This window comes from Polypterus senegalus, chromosome 15 (assembly GCF_016835505.1).
Source record: "Polypterus senegalus isolate Bchr_013 chromosome 15, ASM1683550v1, whole genome shotgun sequence".
Lineage (NCBI taxonomy): Eukaryota > Metazoa > Chordata > Cladistia > Polypteriformes > Polypteridae > Polypterus > Polypterus senegalus.
Window position 1 is genome coordinate 97,036,283 of NC_053168.1, and position 11,186 is coordinate 97,047,468.

Genomic DNA, 11,186 nt, shown 5'->3' on the forward strand with positions numbered 1-11,186 from the left:
GCGTTGAGCAGATGAAAACAGTACTTTGAGAGACTGATGAATGAAGAGAATGAGAGAGAGAGAAGGTTGGATGACATGGAGATAGTGAATCAGGAAGTGCAACAGATTAGCAAGGAGGAAATAAGGACAGCTATGAAGAGGATGAAGAATGGAAAGGCAGTTGGTCTAGAAGACATACCTATGGAAGCATGGTAATGTTTAGGAGAGAAGGCAGTGGAGTTTTCAACCAGATTCTTTAACGGAATCTTGAAAATTGAGAGGACACCTGAGGAGTGGAGAAGAAGTATACTGGTACCGATTTTTAAGAATAAAGGGGATGTGCAGAGCTGTAGTAACTACAGGGGGATAAAATGAATGAGCCACAGCATGAAGTTATGGGAAAGAGTAGTGGAAGCTAGATTAAGAAGGGAGGTCATGATTAATGAGCAACAGTACGGTTTCATGCCAAGAAAGAGCATCACAGATTTGATGTTTGCTCTCAGGGTGTTGATTTACAAGTATGGAGAAGGTGAGAGGGAGCTGCATTGGGTCTTTGTGGAACTGGAGAAAACATATGACAGGGTGCCTTGAGATGAGTTGTGGTATTGTATGAGGAAGTTGGGAGTGGCAGAGAAGTACTTAAGTGATGTAAAGGATATGTGCAAGGGAAGTGTGACAGTGGTGAGGTCTGCGATAGGAATGACATGGATTCAATGTGGAGGTGGGATTACATCAGGGATCGGCTCTGAGCCTTTTCTAAAGATATGCTCTAGAGAGGAAAGGAATGAAGGTCAGTGGGAACAAGACAGAATACATGTGTGTGAATGAGAGCGAGGTCTGTGGAATGGCGAGGATGCAAAGAGTTGGCAAAGGTGGATGAGTTTAAATACTTGGGATCAACAGTACAGAGTAATGGGGATTGTGGAAGAGAGGTGAGAAAGACAGTGCAGGCAGGGTGGAATGGGTGGAGAAGAGTGTCAGGAGTAATTTGTGATAGACGGGTATCAGCAAGAGTGAAAGGGAAGGTCTACAGGACTGTAGTGAAACCAGCTATGTTTATATGGGTTAGAGACGGTGGCACTGACCAGAAAGCAAGAGACAGAGGTTGAGGTTGCTAAGATTTGCATTGGGTGTGACAAGGATGGACAGGAATGTAAATGAGTACATTAGAGGTTCAGCTCAGGTTGGATGGTTGGAAGATAAAGTCAGAGATGTGAGATTGTATTGGTTTGGACATGTGCAGAAGAGAGATGCTGGGTATATTGGTGAACGATGTTAAGAATGGAGCTGCCAGAGGAAAAGAGGAAAGCCTAAGAGAAGATTTATGGATGTGGTGACAGAGGACGTGCAGGTGATGGGTGTTAACTGAGCAAGATGCAGAGGACACGAAGATATGGAAAAAGATGATCCACTGTGGCAACCCGTAACAGGAGCAGTCGAAAGAAAAAGAAGGTATTATTACAAAATAAAATCTAAAAAACAACTAACTCTATACTGTATCCTTTCCTTTGTATAGATTCAAACAGTTATAAGTGGTTGGGAAACAAACCCACAAGTGAATAGATTAAAAACATTCTGTATATACCCTCAGTACAAATTTAAGCAGCTTTCAAATGTAAATGAAGGAGAACATAAACAAAATTGACATATTCACTCAGTTCTGGTCAGCTTATGTTACGAGGTAAAAAAAAAGAAAAGCACAAGAAATCCCCATTAGTGCACCACTTTCTTGGGTTTAGAACTGCAAAGTCTTGCATTGTGCATGCTCTAAAGGATGGCAAAAAGATTTGTGGTATTACTTGTCTTTGTGGGAACATGCAATTGACACAATTTGCAGTGCATGCTACTCTGCTTCTTGTCAGACTTTAAATAGCCAAAATATCTCCACCCCACCGAGCCTTGGGTTGTGTCCATTGGGGTGTCTTCTTCAGTAACGCTGATTTTTTTGAGTTTTTGTTAACATTTTCTGTCATTATTTTCTCTTTTATCTCGCTCCCACTCCTGACATACTGATATACACGGCTGCTGCAACCCAAACATTAGCACATATGCTGCTGCCAGCTCCATGCTGGCTGTGGCAACTTAACCTGACATGGTTATAACTCTGTTCCAGCCACATGATTGGTTTGGTGTGGCACAGTTCTCATTGTCTTTTCATATTGCTAGTCATAACATGGATGGAATTAATTCCTTTGACTTTCTATTGACCATGTCTTGTGTTTCTATTGAGGAAAAACTATTTTGCGATAATTATCTTTAGCATTTTTTTTTATCCCACATTATCAGCCAGCCCTAGGTCAAGTGAACAACAGAGACAAAGATGTAATACACAAAATGTAATGAAAGATGACTAAGAGATGACTAAGAAGAGAGCAGAGGTCCTGTGAACAACCAGAATGGACAGAAATTTCAAGAGTGGTGGCTTCATATACCAAAGGGTATATGAAGAATAATAATATAATAAAATACACTTATTTTACATTGATGATTTTGGTGTAATCCAAGGCACCAACCAGAGTAAATGTATGCACCGTTTAACACTGTTATTTAAATTCAGATGCTTATAAAATAGACCTACACCCTTAATATTTTGACCATTCTCATCATGCTGTAAAAGACTGCTGTAAAGAATGCTCCCTGTTGAAGCATTTGCTGAAGTATAATAAAAGAACGTAACGAACAGCTTTCCTCCTGCCTAGTTTATGACTCAAAGAGGTTTTATCAGACTTGTTCTACTAGAGGACAAGTTTCTTTCTTTAATTAAAGATATTTATTTCTACCACATATCATACTCCTGAGGAAATCCCAGAAACCTCAAAGCATGCCCAGAGGTATAATCTCTCCACTGTGTCTCATGTTAGCAATCCAGGCTTGGTATCCCCTGTGTGAAGAACCCAGGGAACTTTTTAAATGCATGCCCAAAAAAAACTAAATTTGGCTCTTCTAAATATGGAGAATTAGTAATTTTACTCCAAGCTCCTCATATTTTCTGCACTGCTCAATCATGCCTACGGGGTTCATTTTTGCTGTTTGTACTTTATTTTTCCACCACTAAGCAAAAATCCTAAACAATTTTTATCTCTAAATCAGAATTAAAATGTTCAAGCAAGAAATAAGTTTTATAAAAGACAAAGTAATTATTCAAGCTTCATTTTTAGTTTTCTTAAAACCAGTATTATGAGAGAAATACTTATGAATCATATTAAAAATGTCCTTATCTCACTAAAATGTTTTTGCTTGGAATCTATAAAATCTGAAAAACAAAAGCCAATCATCACAACAAATCATACTGTAGCTCATGAACACCAATAAAACATCATCTGTATACTAAAGTATTTTAAATAATGAGCTCCATACATTCTTATACACCTGCTTTATTTTTACATGTTTGAGCTGGTTTCATTTTTAGAAGTAGGAGGGTTTGTTTTAAAGAAATATATAAAACTCTGCCTTTCCACATTTCAAGTTTTCTTGTCTACCACAATAAAAACAAAAATGTAACACCATACCGAAAAATGTTTAAAAAAATGTAAAAGCATGCATTTTGTAAATGGTTATAATTTGCTCCAAGAAACAGATTTGCAAATAGATTAATGTATTTAAGTATTCTATTTTCAAAAACACATTTTCCTTCTCTAGGTTGTGAGGAAAAGGAGGCTGGAAGTCATCCAAGTCCATCACTAATATGATATACTTTGATCACCACATTATCACATTATTGAGTCAAATTTAAAAAATGATAACATACTAAAATTATCAAATTGGTTACAGCTTTTACTACATACAAATTAGTATAAAGTAGTATAGTATTAAGTAGTATAAAGTTCTTACTTTTGTAGAGATGCAAAAGTAATTTTGTGGGGTTTTTTTTTCACCTAACTATAAATGTATTTATTAATTTTTGGAATTGTTAAGATCCTGCCCTAGCTATTTATGTAGTTGTATTCCTTTGAGGTTTGTGTGGCACTTTCTAGCCACCTTCAAAAGATCTGAAGGTCTGATTAATTAATGCTTTATGAGTGAATGCACTAGAGTGCTGTACGATAACTCCCACTCTAAGCTGGGCTGGTTTCTTCCTTGCAAATGGTGCTAGCTGCTCTAAAACCTGAAATGAATTAAGCAAGTTAAGAAAATTAATTAATCTGTTTTCAGTGAAATAAATATAAGTTTTTTTCTTAATAACCTTGCACAGCACCCGTTTTTCATATCATTTAAGAAACTGTGCAAAGTAAGCAGTATATTTTGTGTTACTTAAAGCTGTTGTTAAATGCTATGGTACTATTGTGTTTCCCTATTTGGGTTTTCACAATACATGGTACAGTTGTGCTTGAAAGTTTGTGAACCCTTTAGAATTTTCTATATATCTGCATAAATATGACATAAAAAGTCATCAGATTTTCACTCAAGTCCTAAAAGTAGATAAAGAGAAATCAGTTAAACAAATGAGACAAAAATATTATACTTGGTCATTTATTTATTGAGGAAAATGATCGAATATTACATATTTGCGAGTGGCAAAAGTATGTGAACCTTTGCTTTCAGTATCTGATGTGACCCCCCCCTTTGCAGCAATAACTGTAACTAAACATTTCCGATAACTTTTGATCATTCCTGCACACCGGCTTGGAGGAATTTTAACCCATTCCTCCGTACAGAACAGCTTCAACTCTGGGATGTTGGTGGGTTTCCTCATATTAACTGCTCGCTTCAGGTCCTTCCACAACATTTCGATTGGATTAAGGTCAGGACTTTGACTTGGCCATTCCAAAACATTAACTTTATTCTTCTTTAACCATTCTTTGGTAAAACGACTTGTGTGCTTAGGGTCGTTGTCTTGCTGCATGACCCACCTTCTCTTGTGATTCAGATCATGGACAGATGTCCTGACATTTTCCTTTAGAATTCTCCGATATAATTCAGAACTCATTGTTCCATCAATGCAGGTAAGCCTTCCTGGCCCAGATGCAGCAAAACAGGCCCAAACCATGATACTACCATCACCATGTTTCACAGATGGGATAAGGTTCTTATGCTGGAATTCAGTGTTTTCCTTTCTCCAAACATAACGCTTTTCATTTAAACCAAAAAGTTCTATTTTGGTCTCATCCATCCACAAAACATTCTTCCAATAGCCTTCTGGTTTGTTCACGTGATCTTTAGCAAACTGAAGACGAGCAGCAATTTTTTTTTGGAGAGCAGTGGCTTTCTCCTTGCAACCCTGCCATGCACACCATTGTTGTTCAGTGTTCTCCTGATGGTGTACTCATGAACATGAACATTAGTCAGCTTTCAGTTGGTTAGAAGTTACCCTGGGCTCCTTTGTGACCACGCCGACAATTACATGCCTTGCTCTTGGAGTGATCTTTGTTGGTCGACCACTCCTGGGGAGGGTAACAATGGTCTTGAATTTCCTCCATTTGTACACAATCTGTCAGACTGTGGATTGGTGGAGTCCAAACTCTTTAGAGATGGTTTTTAAACCTTTTCCAGCCTGATGAGCACCAACAACTCTTTTTCTGAGGTCCTCAGAAATCTCCTTTGTTCGTGCCATGATACACTTCCACAAACGTGTTGTGAAGAGCAGACTTTGATAGATCCCTGTTCTTTAAATAAAACAGGGTGCCCACTCACACCTGATTGTATCCCATTGATTGAAAATGATAATATAATGATATGATAATCCTATAGGTTCACATACTTTTGCCACTCACAAATATGTAATATTCAATCATTTTCCTCAATAAATAAAATGACCAAGTATAATATTTTTGTCTCATTTGTTTAACTGGTTTCTCTTTCTACTTTTAGGACTTGAGTGAAAATCTGATGATGTTTTAGGTCATATTTATGCAGAAATATAGAAAATTCTAAAGGGTTCACAAACTTTCAAGCACAACTGTATATACAAATTACAATGTAATACCTCAAAACTATTGATGCTTGAATTTGATATATTACTAAGTTACCAGGATCATAACATTATTATATCTGGAGTTGTATTTGTGTATCATTTGCGTTTTTGTGTCAAAATAACTAAATAATTCCAACCAGCACAACAGATTTGTACATGAAGCTAAACTAATCCTGACTACCTCTCCCAACAAAAGGAGGAAACCACAGCCCACTTCATTTCCTTCTGATATACAAAACAGATCTGGACTTACTGAAAAATTCAATAGTTTTCTAATAATATTACAGCTCAAGCTTTTGTTAAAACAAAAACTAAATAATTTCAGATTACAATGTTTACACAAAAGTTGAATTCTATATTAAGCAATGCTTTTTCTATCTACATTAATATTTATAATCTAAACATTCCTAAAGATGCATATTTCCATATTAAGTGTTATATCTATTTTTTAAATATAGATCTAAATATTAATAAATGTTGGAAATATAAATTTAAGAAGATGAAAGTACTCGGAGCTGACTAATTGCAGCTGTCTTAGAAATTGAAAAAATAAGACAGTCATGTACACAATAAAAAAGCTCAAAGAAAAACACAATCAAGTGGTTTCTTTTAAATACCCAACAGCATTTTCTTTACTCATCCAGTAAATATTTTGAGTATTCATTTTAAAGTGTACACTTTATTACACTGCAAGCACAAGCCAATTATATTTTGTAATAGATGAATGAAGGCAAAACACCATAAAATATAATATTACACAATACATGCAGACGGTACTGGTAAAGGCAGTGTAGTAGAGAGACCAATGTTAGGCTTTAAAGTTACATGTTCAAGACATGTATAATATTGGAATTTAAGCAGCTCAATGTGCAAACACAAAGGTTGAGCTCCATTTGCAGGCAAAAAGGCAAGACCAGGGCAATAAAAAGATGAAGTATTGAAAGAGAGGTTTGAATCAACATTTTAAGACAATAGAAGTTAGTGAGAGATGGCCTCTCACTTGCGTGATAGTGGTAAGACACTGATTTTCATCAGACTTGTTGGAAATGTGACGTTAGTGCTGGGCAGTATAACCAAAATTCTATATCACAATATTTTTTAAAATTACACCGGTTTCACAGTATTCAACAGTATTTTTTTCCCAATGCATGATTGGATGTTAACCACAATTACTGCAGTAGACTGGCTAAGAATAACTTATTCCACTGTCATGAGAATTGTACAAAAAATTTTTTTAATGTGCACACAAGTATTAATACAGGTTTGCATGGCCCCATAAAGTGATAGTTTTCAAGGGGGTGGCACTAATGAAGAGAAGGAATCATTGCATGACAGCTGCAGTCAAAATATAGAACCTTTTTATTGAACAAATTTTGCAAACAACTTAAACTAAAATTTTGACAACATATTTTCAACCATCCAAAGAGGCATTTAGACTTGGTAAAATATCCAGAGGTGCTTGTCAAAAGTTGTATTGCACTGAACATGTCTTATAAAAGGAATAAATAGTAAATATTTTTGTAAACCAACTACACTTTCTGTTAATGTTAACAATCTCTGTCCACTGACACGTTAGCTATATGGATTGTAATGGCTTTGGTTATCTTGATCCACCATTTGCTCTTTTTATCGTAGGCAGTACCTCTAGCAAATGTGTCTACAAGTGACGTCTGACTCAAGTGTCCTCTAGCTTTTTCAGTTTTACCCGAGGAAGTGGAGGTTGCCAATCTTAGTTCCATACATTCATGGTACTCCAAAGCATGTGTGCGGCCAAAGTGGTGCAGCAAATTGCTTGTGTTGTTGCCTCTGGCGAGAACTTTAGCTCTACAGCATTTGCAGTAAATAGTTGTTTGGTCCACATAAAACCTTTTAAAACCAAAGTATCTCCAAACAACAGACACGGCTCCTTTTTTTGGCAAAAGTTCTTCTTTGTCATCATATTCAACTATATTGTCTGCTACAGCTTCCGTTTCAGAATGTTCTCTGTCCATTTTCACAACTCAATACCTCCACTAACGCTAACTCCACTAACTCCGCTGCATGAGTGTTTAGCAGTGAAAAAGGTCCTCCCTTAAACACTTTCCCACTGTGCCATGTTCTAAACATTGTTTAGGCTATATTAAACCGGTATTGTGGTATAAGGAAAATCCATATCATAAAACAAAAAAATAAAAACCGGTTTTCGGTATGAGCCGGTATACCTCCCAGCACTACGTGACGTTGCTGAAAATAAGTATTATATATAACGAGACTTTTAAGCAACCCTGCACAGAAATCTTAAATCAGCCACCTGTATTCAATCTCATTCTTTCAGTTAATTCTTATATTAAGCTCATGTCCATAAGCAACAGTCAGTCTGTAGAATGACTGATACACTGAACTTAGCTCTTGTCTCAGATATTCCAGCTCAAGAGATCGCGGTCTGTTGTGGCCAAAATCAACCTTAAGAAGCTGGCGCCCTGCCCGGGATTTGTTCCTGCCTTGCACCCTGTGCTGGCTGGGATTGGCTCCAGCAGACCCCGTGACCCTGTAGTTAGGATATAGTGGGTTGGATAATGGATAGATGGATGGATAAGTAACAGATAGAACAACATTTTGGGTATTGGCAAAGACTTCATAAATGTCATACAGAGCCTATACGTCAAAAGGATGAGGACTCCCTTCGCACGATTTCCCCACTGCTCAACACTGGTAGAAATTTGAGAATGTTTACAATGAATTATTTACTAGTAAAGAATTGTTTAATGCTATTTTGTATGCAAATGATTTTCTTTGAAACTTTGTTATTTGCAATATACAATTGCACACAAACAAAGTTGGATCTTTAAGAAAATCTATTGCATGTAATCGTCCACCTATGCATGCATAAATAGAACAGAAGACCAAGGCACAAAATAGACTATTTTAGGATTTTTTTACATGTAATCTGAAATGGTAAATAATTGCTATACATTCTCTACTTCAAAGTGGTTCTAAACTTCAATACTAACGAATTTGGCAATTTGTTAAAATAGGAAACCCATTTTCAGAATTGTTTGTTACTGTACACAGTATTACTCAAATGTAGCACTCTATAAAACGCAGATTTATTGATAAACACGGCGTATAAATCCGTCATTGTTACAGTCGTGATATCAACAACTTTAAAAATATCTGCTGTGTATAAATATGTAAAAATATCTTCTTGAAGACCTCATTAAACTTTCATATCGATGTGGAAAGTTTACCTTGGGAGAGCCACGAGAACCATTAAGTCTGTAATGATTCCTTCGACTCGAGCACAGTGAGGTTTTAAGTAACAGAAGGAATGCCAGTGAAACACAATCTGCTGAAAGCCACTGCTGCCAATCTGACCCACAAAAAACAGACTGTAGTCACCGATAGCTGTTAGGTTATAATCGACATTCATCTTTATTCATATATTTCACTCGCACCTGCGGTGCTGGATTGTGGTTTTAACTCCAATTGCAATTTCCGTATATAACAAAGCGTCATCGATTAGCAGTTATTGCTTGGCTAAAGCCCTATATCCCTTCCTTGTAGCACAAAACGGCACGCACCTACCATGCGATTCATTAGAGAAGCCCCAAGCACAGTATTAACAACTGATACAACCATACTGGGCTCAGACAATTCTGTTTTCCTAGGCCCAGCACAGCCCAGCCCAGCTCCTCGCCACATAATCGCGCACACTGGCTTCAGATGATTTCCTATCCGTCAGCAGGCCGGGACTTGGGCAGCTGAGATCACGAAAACTCCCATGCTTAAGAATGAATCGTGGCCTTATTCTTTGAAACAAAATGTATCGTTATTCTAGTGAAGCCCAATCAGTCGCACACAAGCAGCCGGCATACCACCCCCTTTGCACCTACCTAAAACCGGAGCGCAAAAGTTGGCTGAGGAGATGATCCGAAACCTTCCCGATCTGATGTTGTTCCCTGCCGTACCGATAAACTGCTTCCTTGGTCGGGACTGCGGTGCTCCTCCCATCTGTTCGTGTGGTCTAACAATGACCAGCTAAACACGGCGGAAAAATCATTACCTGGTAGATAGTTTAATAAAAGAGACCGAATCACGCTTAAACAAGTTTATTGCAGTATTTTACAATACAGACGTCATCCGAAGAAAATTTAACAATGGCAACATTTTAATTGTCATTATTTGACAATGACTCTAACAAGGCTGACAATATTTCAAGCACCGATCCATGTCCGCTTTAAAGTTAATTTAGCGTTCAAAATTGTTAAAAATGCCGAATCCAAAAAAAAAAATCACATTTTGCAAAGTCTACCTCCGTTTTTTGAGTCTGCGAAACACCGCAGAACACAGACACAAGTGTGGTTCAATAGTATTCGTCGTTTTTTTTTTTGTAATCTTTACAAGGTGCAGTCATGTTTTCATTTGCAGCGATTACTGAATTATTAACTGTACTTTGCAAGTAATGTTAGCTTACTTTTAACGATAATATTAATATGTTTATATAAATACACCTTTGCAATCTCGGCACAGATGTGCTATTTTGCATAATTGTTTCGATTGATCAGTGAGACAGCCTTCTGCCCAATGCTATGAGGATAGGTCGTGGTACCTGGACACTGAGGCCAAGGTAAGACGTTTTGAAGCAGGATAACGAATTTATTTAATGAATCCGAAACAAATATATAGCAGCATCATTCACTGCTATTTATGCATCAACTGTCAAGGGGAATTTGGAGCCTAACTCAGCAAGCAGCAGGTCAAAGGCAGACATAATCTTTTGACAGGGCGCATGTTCATCACAGGGTGAACACATATATACAGTAGGATCAATTTGGCATCCCCATTCAACCTAACCTGCATTCCTTTGGACTGTGGGAGGAAATCCACACAGACGTGGGAATAACATGCAAGCTCAACACAGGGAGCACCATGTATGCAAAGCTCAGTCTCCTTATTGCAAGGCAATACGTGTATTTATAGTTTACTAAAATGCTGTTGATATTGAAATGCTTTTAAAAAACTACAAGAAACAGTTTTCAATATTTCACACTCATAAAAACACTAGGCAATGCTGTCTTCCTTTTCTCATTTACTGTATGTACTTAAGCTGTACTTGATTTGCATAAGACATTTTTGATACTTAAAATTTAAAATCTGTCACATATACTTTTAGACTTATCCTAGTGTCAACAATGCATTTTCATATTGAATGCATTTTTTTGTTTTGCTGCATTTTTGCGTATATAGTGTGAAACTGTAGTATTGTCTTCTCTAAAGTACCTTGAGAAGATAAATATTTGAGATTGATTAATTGACG

The 11,186-nt window shown here is 37.0% G+C and overlaps 1 protein-coding gene across 1 annotated transcript in view; it reads right to left on the reverse strand.

Annotated features, from left to right (window-relative positions):
* The window catches only part of LOC120516148 (frizzled-6-like), an 88,999-nt gene extending 79,112 nt beyond the window's left edge, over positions 1-9,887 (reverse strand). The window contains exon 1 of the mRNA XM_039737614.1: positions 9,763-9,887. The gene's annotated coding sequence lies outside the window, so the exon portion shown is untranslated. The remainder of the gene's footprint in view (positions 1-9,762) is intronic.
* Between the last annotated feature and the right edge of the window lie 1,299 nt (positions 9,888-11,186).